The following is a 21,817-nucleotide window of genomic DNA, read 5'->3' as shown; positions in this document are numbered from 1 at the left end:
GAGCAAAGTGATGGCCTCAATTACAGAAAAAAATACAAGAATAATATATATTGAGGAGAGAATTCTCGATATTGTTATAAAATTTAGCATTCAATTCTGCTTCCACTGAAAGTTTTAGGAAAACCATATTTCAAAGACCACAAAGAAGCCCTGGACACACAGAACTAATAGAAAATAATTTCCAATTATTGCTTGGAAAAACAAAATCTGTATATTTCCTTTCTTCCCTGGCTCTTGTCCAGCTGCTGTTGGTGACATCAAAATAAACTCTGCTTTGTGGGCAAAGAGGGGATTGTGAGTTTGATCACGTGCTTATTCCAGCTGCAAATATTTATTTATTCTGGGGCTTGCAATAACTTTTGTTTATTGCATGAAATTCCTTTTCCCTTATTGATCTCCAGCACTTCTATAAATGAGGCCTTCACACATTGTACTTCTCTGTTTGTCTGCTCATAGAAGTAAGTGTATCTTGGTAAATGGGACCTGGAGGCTTGGAAATAAAATGTTTCTCTTATTTAGTTAAAATACAAAAATCTGACCAGCTCATCTCTTATGATTTCTGTATGGCACGCTTTCTGTTTTTAAAAGCTACAGCATTGTCATTATTGGCAAACTAATCATGCCAAATTTATTTGGCCTTTCAAAGGCTTTCTCTAATTGAGCTGTTAAAGAAATTGGTTAGTCAGAAGATATGCAACAGGAAATAATAAAACCATGTTTCTTTGGGGAGTATTTTTAATTCATATGTTGTGTATTTGATACTTAGAATTAAATAATGGAGAGACTACTAATTGCAGACTATTCCAAAGGGAAGTATAAGCAAAGGATAGGAATTTCCCTCCTGAAAAACAAATTTCTGGGCTGGCAAATCGGTCCTCTCTTTATTCCCAGATTGATATTTAAAATTTATTCAACTTCACAGCATCAGCCTTGTTTTGAGGCCTTGTCTGCCAAGTGCTGTTCAGGAGTTAATTTATCTTGGCATTGACTTTTATCTGAAAGATAGATATTTAACTGAAGTCAAGTACTCAAAGTTACGTAGACCTGTTTCAGTGAAATTTTGCCAAAGAAAGGTTAGGGAGTTGCTCCCCAGCATAAAATAGTTGATGGTCTCTTCCTTGGCTCCTTTTTCTGTGGCTGAAATACTAGTCTTTCATACCTGTGTAAGAAGCTCAAGGAAAAAGGACTTAATTGTAAGACAGATTTAAATCACTTGAATGCTGCTTAACAGGGTGATATAGCTTCAAATTTTTAAAATGATTTAACCACAAAAATCTGTCTTGATTAAGCCGCAAAAGATGCGTGTATCTAATTTTTTGTCTTCATCCTTTCATTTAAGCTAAGTTCTTTGACAGAATCCTGGTGTTTTGTGGAAGGTACAGTCCTGAACATGCTGTTAAATTTTAGTAAATACTAATAAAGGGTAACAGCCCAAGGCACTATTTCATGCAAGATGTACATTCCTTTCACTAAGACCATCTGTTTTTAAACACAGAAACAAATGACAGTGCTTTTTGCCTCAAAAACTTAATCTACAAAATATACCAACAAGAGTTTGTCTCAAAACCGTATACTACTTTGGATGGAAACTCAGGGCTGGAAGTCAGATATGGGTTATAGTCCTGAACTTACTGTTGAATTGCTTCATGATTTTGGGCAGCTCTTCTGTGAATTGGTATCTTCATCTGTAACATGGATGGGGTAACGGGGGGTTGCCAAAAAGAACAACCAACCCAAAACCAGGAAAGGAATTGTAGGGTTCCATTGTGTAAAGTCTGTAAAATACTTGAAAGGTCTTCCAATAGAAGTATAATGTCCAGACTCTGAAATCTGAGTATTTCAAAATGACTTTCGCATTTGGCTTTGAGGCCTGCATAGAATTTGTAGGGTTGACAATGCCATTCTTAACTGAAAGCTGAAGGTACCTCTGTTTTTGATAATCAGTGCTAAGTACCTTGGTAAAAATACGTTGGCAGTGTCATGCCATGTCTCTGCACTTGTTGATGTTTTGCCACTTTGAATTCAAATGAAGTTTCCTTGTATTTCCTTACCTTTCTGTCATTGCTGTGGGTTTGGGAAGCAGTACAGTTATGCAATAGGAGATACATGGATTGCATTGAGAATAATCAGCATTTATTGTACCATGTTTCAATAAGTATTAAGTATTCACCACGCTGACGCAGTTTGTTCCCAGCTTTCTGTGTTTGCAGGAGGAACTCTGTAGGGTCAGGCTGCAGGCGTGCCAGCACGTTTCATAAAGATACAGGTATTACTTGAGTTTGTTTTTTATCTAGAATCCAGGTTGACTGTTTTCTTCCGTAATTGAAAGATTAGCTTCATTTTTCTTCCTTTATTGCTTCCCAGCGATTAAGTTCCATCTTCCCACTAAAGGGCAGCATAGTAAGAGTGGGATGCAGTGTGGGTGAAAGGTGGTAACGAGTGGAAGGAAGAATTTAGCTGAGGGTGTTGCTGTCTCATATTACTTGATTTACAGTGAATAACAGCAGAGTAGAAAGGACAGCAGAAGGAAACAGATGCTTTCAAATGATAGTATTGTGAATTAACTACCTCCCAGTCTCTGCACTGGAGGCACCATCTCTCTCTCTGACGAGGCATCAGTCCAAAAATCATAGCTAGGTTATTATTTAATGTAAACTAACTGTGTCTGAAATTCTGGTCCTCCTTCCAGTCTATAAGGATGACCAAACCAGTGAATTTCACAGGCCAGTCGCCTTAAACTGTTGCATCTTTATGGATTTTTAGTGGAGTTAAAACGAGCAGAGGATCTAGTCCTTTGTGTTTTTGGAAAAGTTGGACTTTATGTATAGGACTATATATATATATATATATATATATGGGACCATGGGATAGGACTGTATGTATGTGTTTATATGTGTATAGTAATAATCTATGAAGAACCACAAGCCACATGCTGTGAATACATTTACATAAAGCATTGTTAAGTGTTCTGCTCTGATTTCTGTTAAATGTTCTGCTATGATTTCAATAGTGTTGATGAATTTATAAGTTGTTTAATATATCAAGTTCCAAAACCGCCTAAATTAAAGGCAGCATAAGATCTTTCTACTGAGTAGAGGTTCCATCTTAAGTGGCCATTATGTCTTGAAAGTACTAGGATTTCTTATTTTGGCATTAAATTCCAAGCTTTGGAAAATACTGCAGGTGCTTTGGAGCTGTTTGTGAGATACCATGTCTTTTAGACCTGGGAGGCAATGAATTGGAGGTTATGTGGAACATATGTGACAAGAACTCTGACCGAAATTCTGTATTTAGCTCAGCATGGATATGGCAAAACGAAGAGAACTGTTTTCTAGATGAATTTACTGAGATTAAAATACATGTCCATCTCTGCAAATTACTGTGAGAGAGGTCAAATTTGGTTTTTTTTTTAAGTGGTAAGTGCTACTGGGCCAAGTCTCCTTGTTAGGTAAGAATAATGGGATGGGAGGGATGGAAACAGCATTTTTTAAAAGTGGGTTTTTTTTTTTTAGCCTCAGAAGGTGATACACCTGTTCAAAAACCAATCAGGGCCCTGAGGGCACTAATAAGCCTTAATGGCCCTGACCAGCCTCACCTGGTCAAAAACCAATCAGGGCCCTGAGGGCACTAATAAGCCTTAATGGCCCTGACCAGCCTCACCTGGGGCCTCTACCCATGCCCAGAAAGTTCAGCCCTTAGGCTCTCCTCAGTCTCTACCTGGGCTGTGCTGGAGGAGTGGTGGTCTTCTGCTTGCCCACAGCCATGCCTGTGGCTGCGCCGAGAGCCCCTTGATCTGGACCTCATCCCTGGCGTGGCCTCAGCCCTCTCCACTCGCTCTGGACCTGCCCGGTGTTCACTAGACCTGACCTACGCGTTGACTTCCCAGCTTGACCTCAGACCTGGCTCAACACCGTGATGCCTCCTGTGATCCGGACTCTTGGTTGGACCTGGCCGCCAGCTCTGGAGCAGTCCTGCTCGCCTTGCTTGGGTGCGGTGGGGCTGAGCCCTGCCATGCGGTCTTGCTGCTCTTTGATAAGATGAGAGGTATCGAAGCCAGGATATAGTTTATTTTAAGCGTTTGTCTCAGAATCTGTAAGGAAGCTTATTTTACACAAGTAGTTCTTACAGGAATTTGACGGCTTAATTCAGCTTGTGTATGAAACCAACGTTTCAGCAACAGGTATGTTTCAGAAGGCTTTACTTTTATTTAAGAGTCTTTTCTAGTTAGCTTGCTTTCCCTTTTTCTCAGTTTTTTTATGAAATGTAAATGCTTGGAATTAGGTATTTTTCACAGTTCAGCCTCTTGCTGGTTCTAATAGTTCTGTTGAAAAAAGTGAAAAGCCTTCTGGAGAGCAATACTCGAGCAGTGTATGTGTTAAGCTCCTTGCTCCTCCCCCCTCCTCCCCCCCAGCTTTAATTCCAAATCAGCATCCTATCCAGATCTGCTACTGCATTTTCTTAATCCTAAGAAGTTCAGGGTTTGGGGGTTTTTTTTTTCCCCTTCCAGAGGAATTTTAATTATTTTTTTGTGGCACATGTGTGGAAAAAATGAATTAAAACAAAACAAAACCCTTTGCTGTAGTGTGAATGTGAAGTCATTGCTATTGTCAACTCTCAGTGGGTTACTTGCATATAAATAAATTAAAGGGGGGGAAGCAATCTTTTGTTAACGTGGCATTCTGTTACTTGTGGCTGCTATGGTAACAGATGAGGGAGAGACACTGCTTGCACGCTAAAGCGTAATGGCAAAGCAGCAGAATGTAGTGATGAATTTAGCGGGAGGAAGAAGGGAAGAGAGCACAAATCCTTTAGCAATGCTGTGAAATGAGTCACCGATTAAGCCACAGATGGGGAAGGGCTTCCACATTTATTTACAAATGATTTAAATCAGATTTTGCTGATTATATTTAGAGCAGGTAGAGTGACAGACCGGAACTTTGGGGAACAGTAAATTAGACTGCATCTTTTTCGGATGCTTCTCACCCTGAACGAGCTCCTTTGTGCAGCTTGTAAAGGTGGCATTGCTGTCGTGATTGTTTCTTAAGTGGAATCCTGAATGATTTTTCTGACTCTGGACCTTGCCAAGAGAAGTCAGTGGGCAGCTTTCTCCCCCTCTTTAAAATTTTGGTTTTCTAGAGGTGCGTTTGCCTGTTTTATCCTGTTAGGCTGAGAATAAAGGGGTTTAACCCTCTCTTTCTTAAGAGGATAAATGGTGAATGTTTTGATTTTGCTTTTTTCCTTTTACCCTTCATTAGAATAAAGCACCTCTTGCACGCTTCAAAGCTTTGCTGGAATGGCAGGCTGTGTCATAAATCAGGATTGAGTTATGAAGGGAGGGTTTTAGAGGAAAGACTGCAGAATGTTACCCCATACCACGCCTGGCTTTAGGTAATACTTTGAACTTGATAAACGTGGCAAGCCTGATGCTGTGCTCAGCTGGTTAGTGGTCCCTAGTTTTTAAACTCACAAACTTAAACTTTTTTTGGGTGGTCGGATTTCCCCCCCCACCCCCGATATTCTGGCATGACTTCTGTTATGCTGAATTAGAGAGTGAATTCTTTGAGCTCTTGGAGAGAGTACTTGTCATCTCAAGTTCTTCTTGGTGAAACATCAAGAGAGGATTATAATTACTGCTTCAGTGGGAGTGTTTGTGTTAGGTAGAAAGTTCCAGAGCACGGAGTCTTTTCTGCAGAAACTTCACCTGAAGCTGTAGCATTGTGGATGTCATATAATGGAAATGGTCCCAGAAGTCAGTAAACAGATTATTTACTGCCAGTAAATAACGGCAGACAGTGTAAATGTCACAACTATGAAGTTTTTAGCGATGCAGGGTTTTCAGAAGTGCTGGAGGGAAGGAATGGGACACGACAGGAAAGGCACAGGGAGGGGTTTGCAGGAACAAGTGAAATGTGAGATGAAAAGCTGCAGTGAAATGGTCGGCATGGAGGACGTTTAGAATGCTCTTGGAGGAAGGGATAGAGGAGAGACGATAGGGTTGTTTTTTATTATTTTTGTTTCAGTGGAGAGTTGGTAACATGAGAGCCAGATATTTTTTTTTTGCCAGAAAAGTCAGAGGTGGATGAAGGATCTTGTGTGAAGAGTGTTTTGGCCAGAATAAAGGACAAAAAAAAGAAGAGTATGTACCTCAGCTGCACTATTAAGAGGGAAAATCTAAAACTGAAGTGCTGGGGGAAGAAGTGAACAAGCTACAGATGGCAGAAAAATGCCTTGTTTACTGCAGATACAGACTGCAGAGAAGAAAGTATCTTTGTGTACCTGAAAGGGTATCTTGCTATGATATGCTTTTGGAGGTGGTGTTAGCACTTTTAAAAGCTTGCATCTGTATTGTCTTTTTTCAGATTTTGATTTGGGTATGGGGTTTTCTGCATTATTTGTTGTTTTGGTACTACTCTTTCTGCCTGTAATGGGAAGCATAACACCTGAGGTTGCTTCATGAGGGTAGAAATAGATGGTGAGAGGGACAGGGTGGGAGAAGAGCTAACTGGGATGAAAAAACAATTTTTGTATTCTCCAAAACTGAATCTGTAAATACTGGAAAGTTAAATCTGGGGCTCCAGCATGTGGTGTGAGGTTGTTGAAATGAGCACTCTGTCACGGCTGCCAGGGAGTGTGTCTTTGCCATCCTTAGGAGTTTGTGGAAGAAGTCTAATTTTACAAAGGGAGAGACTTTGTGGGACCTTAGCTATCCTGTTTGGTTATTGCACCCTCTGGGGAGAGGTGGAGCAGGTCTATAAAGGACTGTTGATTTCCATTTCAGGACAGGCCTTGCAATAGGATGTGAGGGGGAAATACTCTTGGGTCCTTTACAGCCTAATTCTGGTTGCAGGAATAGGCTTTTTTTTTTTTTTTTTGCAACCTTCTGTGGCTTGAGATGTGCCCTGAAGGATAAGGCTGAAAGATTTCATTGTAGGATTAGTCCTGCCTGACCTGAGGAAGGCAAGCCATCATCTTGCCTGCAATGTCTTTGTTAGTCTTAGAAAAAAATTTTTGTCATTATTTTAAGGGAAGCCCCATTAAATGATGTATTTCAAAGAGTGCTGCTGTGCGAATGATTAATAGTAACACCTTAGATTATTACAACTGGCTTTCTGTTTCTTTTCTCAGTGTCACTAGTCTGAAGAGTATTTCATCCCTAGATACTTCTTTTATTTTCTGCTCCATAAACCAGCATAGTGCTGAATAGCTGATTTGAGCAAGAAGCACCTTGTCAAAGGTGATGGTAAACTGAAGGTAAAGTCAGGGTAATTTCCTTACCTCTGACAAAGTGGTCCCTATTCTTGAGATCATTATACCACTCCTGCTAAGGCTGGCTAGTAATTGTAAAGCAAATTATTTCTAAAGAGTTGGGATTTTTCCCTTGTAAATAATGTAAACGGAACCATATTGCAGATAGGGATTTAAAAATGAAATCTTGTTTTCAACACGCACTTTTATTACAGGCAATGAATACTCAGCCTGTGTGTGCAGTGGATGCAGGGTGCACTGAATTCTTGCTGTTCTCTTGGTGGACCACAGTCGTGTGCCAGTTTTGGCTGCCAGGGGAAGGAGTAAAACCATGTATAGAGAGAGAGTTGAAGTGTTACGGGAAGATCACACAGTTACTTATACCATGTGTATGTTTTATTCGGTGAACTCAGTGTTTTATAATTACTAGAGCTGCTAACAGTGCTCTGAAATAACACGGGAGCTGTCTCCATTCGGGACATGGAAAGGCAAAGCCATAGAGGAGAAAAAATGTAAGCATTTGAAGTCATTGGGAAATAAAGATGCTCAGCAAAGCCTTTTTAGTGTCAAATAAAAAATGAGTCTAGAGCTTGAGAGAGAGCAGGAATGCTTGACTTGCAGTCTGTTCTACTGTAGTTATTCTCATTTTCTAGCAAGAATCCTGTTGGTGTCATTATAGTGTTGGTAATAAATTGAACCAGAAAACATTCACTTCCTGCGTTGCACTGATTTCCACAGAATTTTCTCAGTTCTGAGTAGCTACACCAAACAAAATGTGCTGTGTTTTTTTTTTAAAATCTGGCTCTGTTTAATCTGGTTCAGATTTTGACCCTTCATAAAGCGCTTCAGGTTTTTGGATGGATTTGGTTGGGGTTTTTTTCATGATTGGAGTGAAGGGACATTGGAGGCTGTTTTGAATATTGTTCATTTTCACTGCTAGCTTAACAACTCTTCTGACTAAGAGCAATCTTCAGCCTTAGCTCTGCTTGTCCTTGGGTCTGTTGTAGTACTTGCTTTTGTTTGATCATTACGTGATTAGCCTCTCTAGCCTGTATTTCCAGTGGGATTTACCTCTGTTAGCTCTCTGCATGGGACAGAAAGGCAGCGTACGTGGGGTGAAGTCAGATCGCAGCTGAGGGACTTGGGTGTGGGTAGGATCAGTGGAGAAAGAGGTAAGTGAAATGAATCAGACCTTTGAGGCCAGGAGGGATGGGTATGCTGAGGAGGAAATGCAACTTGTACAGCAAAATGAGCCAGCAAATGGCAGAAATGGGAGAAGGATTGCCTGCTGGTTTGTACTGAAGTGCTGAGTCCCTTCAGAACCCCGGGCGTCACCTGGAGTTCAGGGTGCTCGGCACTCCTGGAGATCTGGCCCCCGAGACAGACAGACAGACGGCTGCTGTTTCCTGACAGCTCGAAAGAGGTTTGACAAGATCAGCACAAAGCAATACTCTAAATCTTTTCAAACTGCCTGAAATGTGGGTGGACAACTCGGTGCCTTTAATAGCCGTTTGTTTTCTATGGAAGGGGAAGAGTTGGTTTTGGCTTCTTGCTGTCATTGACCTTGTCCCTACGAGGGACAAACTATAGAAAAACCAATTGTGAACACCATAGTATAAGTGTTGCTCGCTAAGTACAAAGAAAATTCCCTTTTACCTGGCGATTGCTTAATATACAGGTATAGCAGCACACCTGGAAGGCCTTAAACAGTTAGGCAAGATGAGACATGGTAAAAGCCATTTTGCCTGAACATGTTTCAAATTCCCTACTAAAGAGAAGGTGTATATATGTTGCTCTCCAGAAACTGTAACTATTCTTGCATCCTTTAACAGCCTCAGCCGGGCTGTGTTTCCAGTGCTCAGCTGGGCTTTGTAGGCTCTCAGGAATATTTTGTGTTGCCAGTAAGAATGCATTGTCTTTAATCCATATATTTTCAGTGTCAGGCAGTGTCTACAGGTAGTAAATTCAGGTTGTAATACTGCGTTGTACTTGTGAGGCACAAGATTTCTGTATTTATTTTTTTTTTAATAGCTAACCTTTGTGTTTGCTAGTCAAGTGTATTTGTGTGGTTAGAGTGGGCTTACAGTTATAAGATGCCCTCAAGATTTGACATTACTCTCAGCAATTAACTGGAGGCTTCTACAGAGTCATTAACAACTCAAAATGCCATCAAACGTGAAGATACAGTAGACAAAACTTCTCTTTATTCCTGAATATAGGTTTAGAGCATATCCGTTTATTAAAAAAAAAGAAAAAAAGATACAGAGATCAGTATTAAAAAAAAAAAAACAAAACCACAACAAAACAACAAACTACAACCCAACCCAACCCCACAGCCCCCAAACCTGCAAATCCCGAACAGCTTTGGACCAGCCAACCAATGTATTTCTAGCTTTTCATAGTCATAAGACATGAAGTTATAGGATTATGAGACAGTAACTGCTTTGCACTGTTTTTTTTCCATGTAATTTTAGCTGTGAGAATCTATGCTGAAATTCTAAAATACCATATATTGAATTATGTAAAGCATTAATCTTTAAATCTAGCAGAGATACCAGAATTGTTGGGATTATTAGACTTTTCTGGTAGCATATGTACTCATGTAGATCTGGTGCTCTTTCAGTTACCAGGCCTTAGGGGGCATCTCTGGTGTTATTGACTTTATTTTTGATAGGAGAAAGCTTCTAGCCGAAGTAGTTTTCAAGCTCTGAAGCTTTAATAAAAAAAAAAAAAAAAAAAAAAAAAGAAAAAAAGAGAAGGAAGAGACTAGTGCTAATTGTTGCTTTCTTCCGAGCATGGCTTTCCTGCAGTGCAGTTGCTTGGGGGTGTTTAGGAAAAATTCTGGAGATTGTAATAGGACTCAAGAATGTTACAGGAAGCTCTTTTATGTTTTTGGACAGGTTTTCAGAATGACTGAATGACCTAGCCTCCTTTTTGAAAGGCAATTTCATCATTTAGTGTAAATTTTATGCATGTTTTAGAGAAAACACATTCACCGGTACCTTATTACACTTCTAATGAGGGCCAGATATGCTTCTCTACTCCAAAACTGAGGCCATAATGCAAAAAGGGACTCTGCAGTAGAGTCCTTTGCAACACAGGAGACGTGCCTTGCCCAGAGAGAAGAGCAGAACATCTTTCAAGGTTAAGATATTAACTTCTATTAAGAATTTGAGGGGGGGGGGGGGGGGAAGTGTGGGAATTGGTGAGAGATCATGTTTACTGCTGATTTGTACAGTAGCAATGAGGCAACTGCAGAGTCCTTTATAATTAGCAGAAATGACAGTGCAACTGTCTGACAACAATTACATTGCAAATAAACAATCTGTGCCATCTAAGTGGTGTTTGTTGTCATAATGGAAATTAATTTCAAAAGCTTCAGGCAAAATGAAAATAATGCTGCTGAGCGGCACATACCACGGCGATGTGTTCCTTCTCCTGCAGTTCCAGGCCGCGTAGCTCAGGGTGTTCTCACGGAAACAGGTGAGTGGCATGCTTTTTTCCCTGTCAGTTAGGTGACATGCTAACAGGTAACTTTGATCCATTAGTCTCTACGCTGTTGTGCTTTCTTCAGTGGCATGTTAAAAATGCTCCAAAGGAGACAGAAATATTTTTTAATTAGCAAGCCATGTGCTGCTGTAATGTGGCATGGACTGGGAGAGTGGCCCCTGCACTTCAGATAAACGAGGCCTTAATTTCCAACCTGGTTTATTCCATTGCCCCAGTTATCTTTGCTGCCGAGATAAGAAACTAGACTTCTGTGGACCTTTCTGTACGGCAGGGATGATAACATATAGTTGCCTGACTGGGATGAATGCATTTAAAGGGCTGGGATGCTCCCACACAGTATGGTGATGTGGGCTATAAAGGGAATTGTCAGATTTCTCTCTTCCACTTTTATTGTTCCCATTGACTGTTTACACACGCTTGTATGTGGGCTATTTGCCTGCCACCGTGTTGTACTCCTAGCGTGCATGTTTTTACTTTTGCTACTCTGCTTTTTGAGATACCCTTTCTACTGTAGTTATGGAAAACCTACCCAGGTTGCAAGGCTGAGACTGAGGACCTGTGGTTAAAGGAAGCATCCCTGCACTGGTGCAAGATCAGGATAACTTTAATATGGAATGTAAATCCTCTGTGTATGCTTTTGAGAGTGTTGTGGGCTTCCTAGCGTACTTGCCAGTTGTGAAGAAGTCAAAGTTGTCTTTTGAATGAGATTCGTCTTAAGGGATCATGGGTTTGATTTAACATTGCTGAAGTTAGCGGGGACTTTTAAAAAGGACTGATGTGGTGTATGACAGTCTCTAAGCCCTTTAATAGCAGGTGAAATTCTCTCTGAAAAGACAGGGCTTTCTGTTTACACAGGGGTCTGGCTTCGTATGTCGCTTCTGGCGATTGAAATGTCATTCTCATGCTTTCTGCAGAGGGCCATGTAGTGACTATGTATTTCAGTTGTGCATGAAGCTTATTTTAGTTCTTGTAAAATCAAGGAAGAAATGATCCGAATACCAGAATAGGCATGATGTTTTATTAAAATAATTTCATCTGATTGAGGAGGAGTTGTTCCCTTTTCTTCTCATGATGCCAAGGATTTTCAATTTTGGAACAGTTTAAACTGGGGCAAAGACTAGTAGCTGGGTCAGGATGTATGTGGATAACTGTGTCCTTTCAGAGAAAAGCAAACAGATGTTCAAGCAAAAAAAAAAAATTAAAAATTAAATGACCTTTCCTCTGCATGAGCTGCCATCAGAAGAGGGGAAGCCTCCTGGGGGAAGCCTGCAGAAGTGAAGTTTTACTACAGAGAGGGCACTGAGGAAGTTCAGAAGTGTCCTGTTGCAGAAATAGCTCCCGTGATGGATTGACTGTTTCCTTGCTGTGTTTTCAGCAGGTTTCAAATTTTATAGGAGTGTTTTTTGTGAAGTGATTTCTTTGAGCGTCATCTTGCCTAGACTACCCCTCTCGCCCCCCCCCCCCCCCCAATTGTTTGTTTATTTTTGAATGAATACCTTTATCTGTAAGACTATGGAGCACTGAGGCATCAATATTGTCATAGTAACTAGAAACGCAGCGCTGGCTTTCCGCCAGAAAATATGGTGATTCATGGCTTTGAATGTGGGTGTCTGGAAATGAAATAAGTTCTGATTCTCAGGTGAATCAATGAAGTAGTATTTGTGTTTGTATTTTTTTTCTTCCCCAGGAGGTATTTTGAACATTTTTTACTTCTACCATTTCAAAAGATAGGAAGGACGTTCTCTAACTATGTGCTCAACATCTGAGCAGTAAATACAGCTGTGTGGTGAATACTTACTTACCTGTTTCTTTTTTGCATTTTGGCTTAGCCTTAAATTCAAAAAGTATGAAACCTGTAAGCTGGAATTTTGTAATATAACAATTTGATTTAATTATGGACGAGTTTGAGAACAGGTTTGTGTACCTATGTGTGAATGTGGTCTCTGTGTAGGACACAAGAATGCGATAATTGCAGATCAGGGTTTTCTAAATGCAGCCTCAATTTCTATAAATGTTTTATGTGCCCACACTGAATCCCACGTTTTGTTTATATTTATCTATTGAAAGAAAGTAATTGCAGTGCACACACACACACACACACACACACACACAAATGGAGATCTGAACAGCAAGGGTATGTTATGGGCATGCGTACTTTTGAATGCTGCTGGTGCTGAGAATGAGTCTCGTCTTCGAGAGGTGCCAGAAGAATGTCTCCTCTCCTTTAAGCGGTGGATCCCTTCCATGTGTTTATACTTCAAGAGCCCCATCAAATCCTTTAGTTGTATTTAATTGTACTGGAATTGAGTATGAGTGTGCAGTAAGAGGCTAAAATCACACTAAGACCTGTCTTCAGGGGTCTCTGAAAAATGAAGGCAATTTACGACTGAAGATGTTCTTATGTTATGTTCATCAGGAAGAGAATCTGTTGCTTATCTGCTTTGTTTTATTTATTTGTTTTGAAGTTGCTGCTCCTGTGGCCAAAGAGTTGCATTGCTCTGTTTTCTGTCCTTAATGGATTTGTGAGAGTGGATAGGTATAAGATGCATTTACTTAAGCTTTGGGAAAAACCTTGCGTATCACAATTTTTCACCTCTGTCTTTGAGTTAGGGTGCTCTATCAATTCATAAGGAATCACTCTTGTCAGTAATTTAAGGCTGCAGTGAATTAATTTAATAGATTTTACAAATTCTATAAATTTACAACTTCAGAAATGATTGCTTTGCTGTTTAAATCTCCTGTTATTACAAGTAATATGCAGGGTGACTTTTTCCTGCATTTCTTCCTACTCTTTGGCTTTGGCCATCAGCTCTGTGGTTTAAGTATTCAATTTCTCTTAAATAATTTTTGTTTTAGTGGGCTGTGCTAATCTCTCGTTATCTGTCCTACAATCAAAAAGAAGTCCGTTTTGTTGCTGGAGCTGTGGTTTTGGCATCTGTCAGGAACGTTACAAATTCATATCTATGTTGAACTCCTGGAGTAGTTCTTCCACCGAGTATTTGTCAGTCAAGAGGCTTTGATGTCTGGCATTTTGGGTTAGTTGCTGCTGAGATTGTTGGTCCTGTGGAAGTTTGTAACAGGATTTTTAGTGCTGCTGTGAGTTCCACACCCGTAGTGTAATACTGGTCTTGAAGTTTTAAGTCCCTTCTCCTGCTGTGCAGAAATGGGAACGTTGACGTCAGAGGTTCAGCGGGGCAAAAGATTCAGGATGGGAGTATCTTTTGCTCAGCTGCGTGGCGGTGCTGGGAATGTGCAGAGAGACAAGAAACTGGTTACACAGTGCAGCAAATATGTGCCACCGGGAGGACTTGTTGGGACCTAATATTGGTTTGCTTTCCCATCTCAGAATCTGTTTCATCCCCCTTCTGCCTTTTTATTTGAATAAAGCAAAAGAACAAATTTGTTCCTCAACACAATTGTTTCATTATATTCTGAAGCTCATATGTTTACAGCATGTACAACTGAGAGAGATTAGGTGTGGGGGAGAGGGGAGAAGGAAACCTCTGTGGCCCTTGTGTGCTTTAAAAAGCATCGCTTTGTATTTCTAAGGTGCCCTAAAATGCTTTTTCTCTAATATGAGTTGTTATGTCTGGGGGTTTTCCACCCTCTATTAAATTAGTGGAGCTATTTTTGTTAGGGTTTTTTTTGGTTGTGTGGGGCCTTTTTTTTTTTTAAATATTTTGCTCTAGTCTAGATGCTCCTCAACAGAGGGAGAAAGGTGGGTCCGGGGGTGTTGTCTTGAAAAAGTAGGGAGAGGTCCCTCTGTCTCCCTGCTTTCTCTGTGCTGTGTGCATATTGGCACTTCATTTGCCTGTTGTCTTTTATGAATAGTGTGGATTTTATATCATCATTCCAATGGGGAATGAATGTGGAGGAGGAGGAGAATGAGGTAATGCTTCCTCAAAGGAGTCTGTTGCTGCTAAATAACTTACTGCTGGGCTGCCTACCTCACCCAGTGAAACTGCTGTCTCACGGCTGCCATGGTAAGTGTCTACCTGTCACCTATGTCAGGGGCTTAATTTTAGATTTTTTTTCAGAGTCATCATTGCTGCTTTGTGGCTTTCTAGTCAAATTCACAAGGGTGCCTGTCCTATCTAGAAAATGTTCAAGAAGCCTGCGTATAAATAGGTTTCATAGAGTATGTGACAGCAGCTAGAGGAGATGTTTCGAAAGGAGAGCAGCATGCTACTTTGATTCCTGAGAAAAGTGGCAGAGTGGCAAGCATTTGTGTACTCTTAGTATTTGCCCTTTAGTCAGAGAGAAGCAAAACTGATCAATAGTTTTAGTATGAAAGTAAATATTGGAACATAAAGTAAACAAGAGGCACAAATTATGGCAATTATTGGTTCTTTCCTGAAAACTTTGGAGGTATTTGATTAATGTGTCTTGTTAAATGCAAGCAGACTATTACACAGCAGAACACATCATTGGTTAGGAGAAGGGAGCACTTTGATTTCACAATTAGGATAAAGGACAGTATTTCAAGGCAAAGAATGAGCTGTTTTTTGTCCCTTGATAACCAAATTTGACAGCATAGCAGCTGTGCTGGAAATAACTTCATGCAGACAAGTTCTTCTGCAAAGGTTTGTTTTTCTTTAAGGCTACTGTGTTTGGAATCCACCTGATTCAGCTGTTCAGAGCCTAAACGTGAAGCTTTTTATGCTTACTTCATAAAGCCAAAATGGCAACAAAACCCTCTGAAACATAGTGTAGAGATGGTTGTGACCTGATGGTACTATTTAAAATTAGGATTGTTGGGTTGGTTTTTTTCTAGGTGGTTGTAGGTTTTTTTTTTTTTCCCCCTCCTACCCTAATTCTAGGTGAAACTGTCACCTTCATTTCAACCATATCTGCCATGGCTGCACAAGAAACTTAAGTGACCTTTTTTCTTGTATTGAGTCCTGGAGTTTTTCCTAACAATGTTCCAGTCACCGGCCCAGATTTAACGGGGTTAGAAACCACCTCCTCTGGTAGGGTTCCTCTGCCCCAACTTGTGCATTTAAAAAATTGGATGTCTGTGTCTGGGCTTCCTCTGCAGCTGATGCAGACAAATAAGCACCTCCCAAGGGTGATAAAGCTGACCTATCTTTAATGCTTGCCTTAAGATAAGATTAATACTCCCCTGAGCAGCACTGTCAGGTTTTTTTCCATGGACTATAAATGTAATCTAGGGTCGAGCAGCTTGCACTTAGATTTCTGACACAAATAGTAATAAATGTGTAGCTCAAGAAAAAAAGCATTGCTGTATCTCTGAACACTGTTTGCAGGTGAAATAAAATTTTTTAAAACTCTATGCACAAAAAAAACTGAGTTCCAGAAGGCTACAGGACTTCATATCTAATCAGTGCTTAATTTTCTCCTCTCTGAGGAGATCTTCTACCTCATATTGAGCTCAGAAAGTCTCCTTTGTCCCTCTGGAGAAGAATTGGTGAGACTACAGGGACTGGGATGTGATCGAAATTGTTGGTGTAACTGCTCTCATGGAAACTGAGACTGTGTTTATAGTCCCAATTTACGTAGGTGAAGTACGGCAACAAGAGCAAACTAGCAAGCAGAGACACTGTTCTCCTTTCTTTCATGACCTTCGATGTTGCGCACCCGTGGGTAGTCAGCATCCCTTGAGCATCCTTTGGCTGCAGTGTCCCGCAGAGGAGAGCGGAAGAAGGTGGCCAGTGCAGGTCAGCTTGCAGGCAGGCTTCGCTGTGCTGAGACAGTGTGGTGGAATTGGCCATCTCTCTTGTTGAAACAGATTAAATGCTTTCAAAGTGGCTGTGCTTGGTTCTCTTACCTTCTTTGTGAATCTCAAATACTCATGAAGAAGCCATCACAGAAACGTAGTGGAGGTTTCTCCAAATGTGCTGGGCCTGTTGGGGCAAGAACTTGTTTTGCCTTGAAACCTAATCTAAAGCTTAGCTAGAGCTGAAGATTAAAGGCAGTTAGTGAATTACAAACGGTGAATAATTTCTAATATAAATTACTTTATCTGAGGGGCCAAAGTTCAGTGAAGGTGACTTTATAACTATGCTGCAACTCAGAGCTACTGGGCAGGTAGAACTGAGATTAATCACGTGATTGAATTTTTCTTTGTATTAATTTTCCATGCTGAGGTGGGATGCATTTGTAGTATCAGTGGTTTGGGTTTTTCAAGATAAAGTTGGATTTTTGGGAGGAAAGGCTGGTGGTGTTTATTAGTATCTTAAGCTGGAGTAGCTGAATTCTCTAGGACTGAAGTGGTACCTACCCTTACTGCTGTTGAACAACACCTCTCTACTGTGTTTGACTCCGTTGCTTTTACAATGTCTATTCTGGAATTGGAAAGCTGCAAATTTTCCTTTGGTTTTGCAGCCTCCATCTAAACAGCTTTTTTCATTCAAAGGAAAGTACATCAGCGTGCTTCAGCTGTTTCAGTTATCAGGAGGGTACGGGTAGTAAAAACATAACAGGGAATCTGTGTGTAGCTACTGAGAGTTCAGCTGATCTATTTCATTAAGAAAGAAACTTTAAGTTGTGACAAGTCAGAACAGTTCTGAACAGTGCAGAGTGATTGTTTATGTCTCTGTGTGTTTAAGGGATGATTATTTATTTCCTGCCAGTACATTCATGAAGGCAAATGTTTTCCATTTTCCAGCCACAATTTCAGTTATGTGGTCAGTGTGGCTTGTGTTTTGGTTGGGCAAAATATGAAGCACGATGCTCATTGAAAACCACACGATCAGTTTGGAAGAACATATTATTTTTCTGTGATGTTCAAAAAGGCAGCCTTCCTGGTGACCTACCTTATGTTTAAGAATTAATGGCACTTGTTCTCTTGCATCTCTGTTCTGAGTTCTTGAGTTCTGCAGTGCCTCAGCCGCCGCATGGCATCTAAACCTCTATAGCACAGAAAAATAACTGAAAACTTGATTTGACTTCAGTAAAGGAGCAGTTATGTGCATATCGGTTTAGAATTTCTAAGGATTGGTAAGATAATCTTATCTCTGCTGAGATAAGGGGCTAGCTGTAATTCAAAGCAGGCAGTGCTAGTTTGGTCAACTGTCAGAAAGGCAAAACTGCACCGTGATTCAAGCTGGGCATTTGAATGCAAGGGATGCTTTTTTTTAATAGCTGCTATCTTTAGTAAAAGCCTTTATCCTGATGTGGGCGCTACTAGAAGGCCAGAATCGCCAGTCCTTTTCAAGAGACATTCTTTACTAAAGCAAACCCTGCAACGAGCCCTGTGTTTTGGGGATGGTGGGTGGAAGTGCACAAATGAGAAAACAGGCAGCAACAAGAGTAATCATTCTCATATAGGGGAGCTAGTGGTAAGGAATAGCTGCTACCACAGCAGTAAAAACTGAAAACCTTAGAGGAGTCGTAGAAAATGGTGATGACAGTGATTGCTGCTGCTTCTGCTGCTGATGTAAACAATTAACACTTTTCACTTTGGATAAAGCCCAATCAGTAGCATTTTCCAGAAAAGGGTTGAGTCTGACCTACTGTCCTTTTGATTAAATACTTCTGCAAGCAAGCATATGCAGTATGTTATGATGCACAGTTCCGAGAGTGAGCAAGCAGGGAACTACCCTTTCGTTACTATCAATTTTTTTAATCCTTAGTTCCTATCTCTATATCCTGGTTTGTTTGTTTTTTTTTCTTGTTTCAGTGCTGTATTTTTTCTGATGTTTTTGTTACTGCTGTCTACTCCTCTCATGTCCAGACACTCCAATTTCTTTGGGATGACAGTTTTGATGGAAGTGGATGTTTCAGTGATACCGTTTGGCCAGACAGCGTTTACTACTGTGTCTAAGTGAAGTGGAAGCAAAGAGCAGAAACAGAACCAGATGGTGAACTGCTGCAGGAGCTCTCAGTGCTGTAGGAGAGATCCGCTCTTGCAGCCTGGCTGCCTGGCAAGTTGCTGCAAGGGGGCGAAGGAGCTGTCGACTGAGAAGTAGGGCACGTCTGGGGTCATACAGCTGTTCCTGCCTTGCCTTGAATCTTCTCTTTCCGCTTGTCTGCACTTGCTGTGTGTTGGAAGTTCACTTACTCTGTAAATTAGCAGAGCTTTCTGCCTTTTTATGCACATCCTCTGGCATTTTACGGCACATCCTGGTAGTTTTGCTGGCATGCAGTTCAGCCCAGAGCTAAGTAGGTGTTGACGCTTTGGAGCCCAAACCTCTTGTTATAGTTCTGCAGCGCTCTTCTGCGGATATCTTCTACTTCACTGGTGGTTACCTGGACTGTGCTTGTGTGTTCTCCTTAGCTTCATGATTATTTTGACTGGACATTGCCTTTTTTTGTTTAAATGCTAGAATGAATTCAAAGCCTTTGTTTTAAACACCCTGCGAGCCGGAAGTTGCATGTGCCTTTGCTGTGTTTATTCATTTACTGCAGTGCTAGGAACCCGCTTTCCTCTGAAAAAGACTATTCTCCTGAACTAGAACAAAATTTTCTTGGAAGCCAAATACAATTTAAATTGCAGGGAGGCAAAAAAGTTCTGTCTGAGCTGTAGGAATGGCAACTACCTAGGGAAAGTTAATACTTCCAAGTACTTCTAACTTTCTCTTTACATCATCAGTGATTATTTATGCTCTGTCAACTTGAAGTTACTTTATTTGAAGTTTGTCAAGTCAGAATGCTGTTTTACTGCTTTTATTGTATCTCCTCTACTTGAATGTCACCCAGTCTACAACTTATTAATTCTGTTTCCAACAGTCTTTCCATCCCTCATCTCTCTTCTGGCTTGCCAGACAGCACGGCAAAACTATCAGACTTGCTTTCCGTTTGAAGTCCTTGCGGCTCAGTTCACAGCCAGGCTTTGCAGTATTAGTCGGGAAAACTTTTGGCAAAAGTCTGATGCTGAATGTTGAAGCAGATGTGGCTATCTTCGTTGGAGGGATGTGTTGGAGTGAAATCCGGCAGCTGTTTTTATGCAGGTGCTGATACAGATAAGGGCACTGGAAGGTTTTTTTTGCTTCCCTTCCTTACAAAAGATTTCATGGGCTTGTTCTTCTGCTCCACAAACTGCTGTCTATTTCAAAAGTTACCAGAGAAATAAAAACTTCAAACAAAGGAAGGATACGAAGCACAGAAATGTCATTTAAGCAGCAAATTGGAAGTGTAGGTGTCTCACCAGGGTTGTGGATCTCATTTGGACCTAAACAAATGTGTTTTATGTAACAGCAAAATTCTTGTTTTAATCATGTGCTCTTCGTTCAAAGATTTCCAAGATAAGTAAAGTAGGAAAGTTCTAAGCCCTCTTTGTAGTTGAAATGGGGACAAAGGAAAAAAGCTGAATTTCATGTGAGGGTTTAATGGCGGTTAAGATCACAGGCAGAATCTTCTGTCTCTGTCCCAGCGAGAAGCTTATGAGCTCTACACTCATCATGTTGTGGTGGGTTTTTTTGTGTGTTTTTTTGTTTTTTTTTTCCTCTGTAGGTATCACAGTAGCTTGGAGCTAGTGGCCGTGAGAGTGCTGCTGTCCCCAGAATCACTTGTGCAGCCCATAGCTCCCTTTTTCTCCATTACTGAGCACCCCATAAGGGAGGATCGCTGGGTCAGCCCCACAGGTTAGATGAATAACGCGTGAACCTCACATACAGTTACAGGCTGGAGGTCGAGTGCTTTTTTTTCTTCCAAGTGTTGGGGTGCAGGGAAAGGGGAGCTACAGGAAACACTGTTTTGAGTAGTGTTCAGGGAGCTTATGGAGATGAAGAAGCTTAGAAGAGCAATGAAATGTAGCATTTTGGCGATTGGAATGTTTGTTTTGTTTCAGTTTCTTCTTTATTGCTCTCTTCTTTATGTGACTCAATGCATCTATTCTTGTAAGGTTGTCTGCAGAAAGTTTTAAAAATGCATTATAAAGCAAAAACGAATTCTGAAATACAACAGAGTCTAACTTGGCAGGAAGAAGACAAATTTTAAAGCATGCTTTTTTATTGAAGGGGAAGTACAGTTTTTCAGACTACAACATCACATTTTGTCCTTGCACTAAGACTTGAGACAGCATAAAAGCCTCTTTAAAATGTTTACTTTGGAGTTGTGTTGGAAAGAATATTATATAGACCAGATATGTAATATAGTTTTGTCTGATATTTTAACTTAAAAATGGGTTTCTGACTTCTTTTTAACTTTAGAAATTGCCCTGCTTTAATTTTTTTAATTTTATTTTTTTAGCAAGCCAGATCATGTGCTAAATTGAAATCTGTATAAATTACAGTTAATTATAGTCAACTCAGTGAGGCCTAAAATAGGTCACATGCAATTTGGAGTAAGATGCACTGAAGTTATAAAATCTGTTTGGTTCGGCCTTAGTCACATTCTGAGGTGTTTCATCCTCCCTGCCTGCTGTTCTTCCATTTTGTTCTCATGTGCCATTACCTGAATACCAAGGAGGAAGAGATGCCATTTGCTCCCATAGGAAACGGCTAGCATTAAACTTAATTCATTCCTTTATTTTTTTCGCCTGGAGTTGCATTTTGAGTCCTGACTTTCAAGGGGCATTTCTTCTCCAGCCTGTTTGGAGAGGGGATGATGACCGAGCTGCCTTGGTGAGTCAGCAGAACCCAGTTAACCCTCTCCCAGCACAGCTAATGCCAGCCGGGGGCATAGTGGGATTTTGTTTGTAGGTGAGGCACAGTTCTTGGCTTCTTGTTGCACTTCATAGGACTATGCCAGCTTCTTTTAAATTATTCTAAATGCTACTGAATTAATTACATTAAAACAACTTCACCACTGACCTTGAGCAAAAGTTGTTTCCAGGAGCGTATCTTCTGCGTTTATGTACTGACTTAATTAATGCCTGCACACTTCCTCAGGTTCAGCTATTCTGCATCAGCTATTGTTTCGCATACCTACGTGTATGTCCTTTATGGGAACTAGTTATTATTTTAATTGTATGCAAGAATATGTATGAATCTACATTTTTTTCTTTGAGCATTATTGCAGTAGGCAGTTGTAAAATTGTCTGCTAATAAAAATATGAGATGTAAAAAGCTATATGCAATGTAGAGGCTTACCTCCATGTATACCTAAGAAGCTGTTTCAAAAGCAGCTGCACTTTGAAAATAGCTATGTGGACCTGGGT

General features: G+C 40.5%; 1 protein-coding gene across 3 annotated transcripts in view; it reads left to right on the top strand.

Annotated features, from left to right (window-relative positions):
• The window catches only part of ARHGAP32 (Rho GTPase activating protein 32), a 256,801-nt gene that overhangs the window by 23,188 nt on the left and 211,796 nt on the right, over positions 1–21,817 (top strand). The window contains exon 1 of one of the 3 annotated variants that reach the window (XM_074561426.1): positions 3,911–4,180. The exons of the other annotated variants lie outside the window; for them this stretch is intronic. The gene's annotated coding sequence lies outside the window, so the exon portion shown is untranslated. Of the gene's footprint in view, positions 1–3,910; positions 4,181–21,817 lie in introns of those variants that run through there. 3 annotated transcript variants of the gene reach the window in all.

Source organism: Larus michahellis, chromosome 17 (assembly GCF_964199755.1).
Source record: "Larus michahellis chromosome 17, bLarMic1.1, whole genome shotgun sequence".
Classification (NCBI taxonomy): domain Eukaryota; kingdom Metazoa; phylum Chordata; class Aves; order Charadriiformes; family Laridae; genus Larus; species Larus michahellis.
Note: the sequence above shows the minus strand (reverse complement) of the source record. Positions and strands in the feature narration are given on the sequence as shown.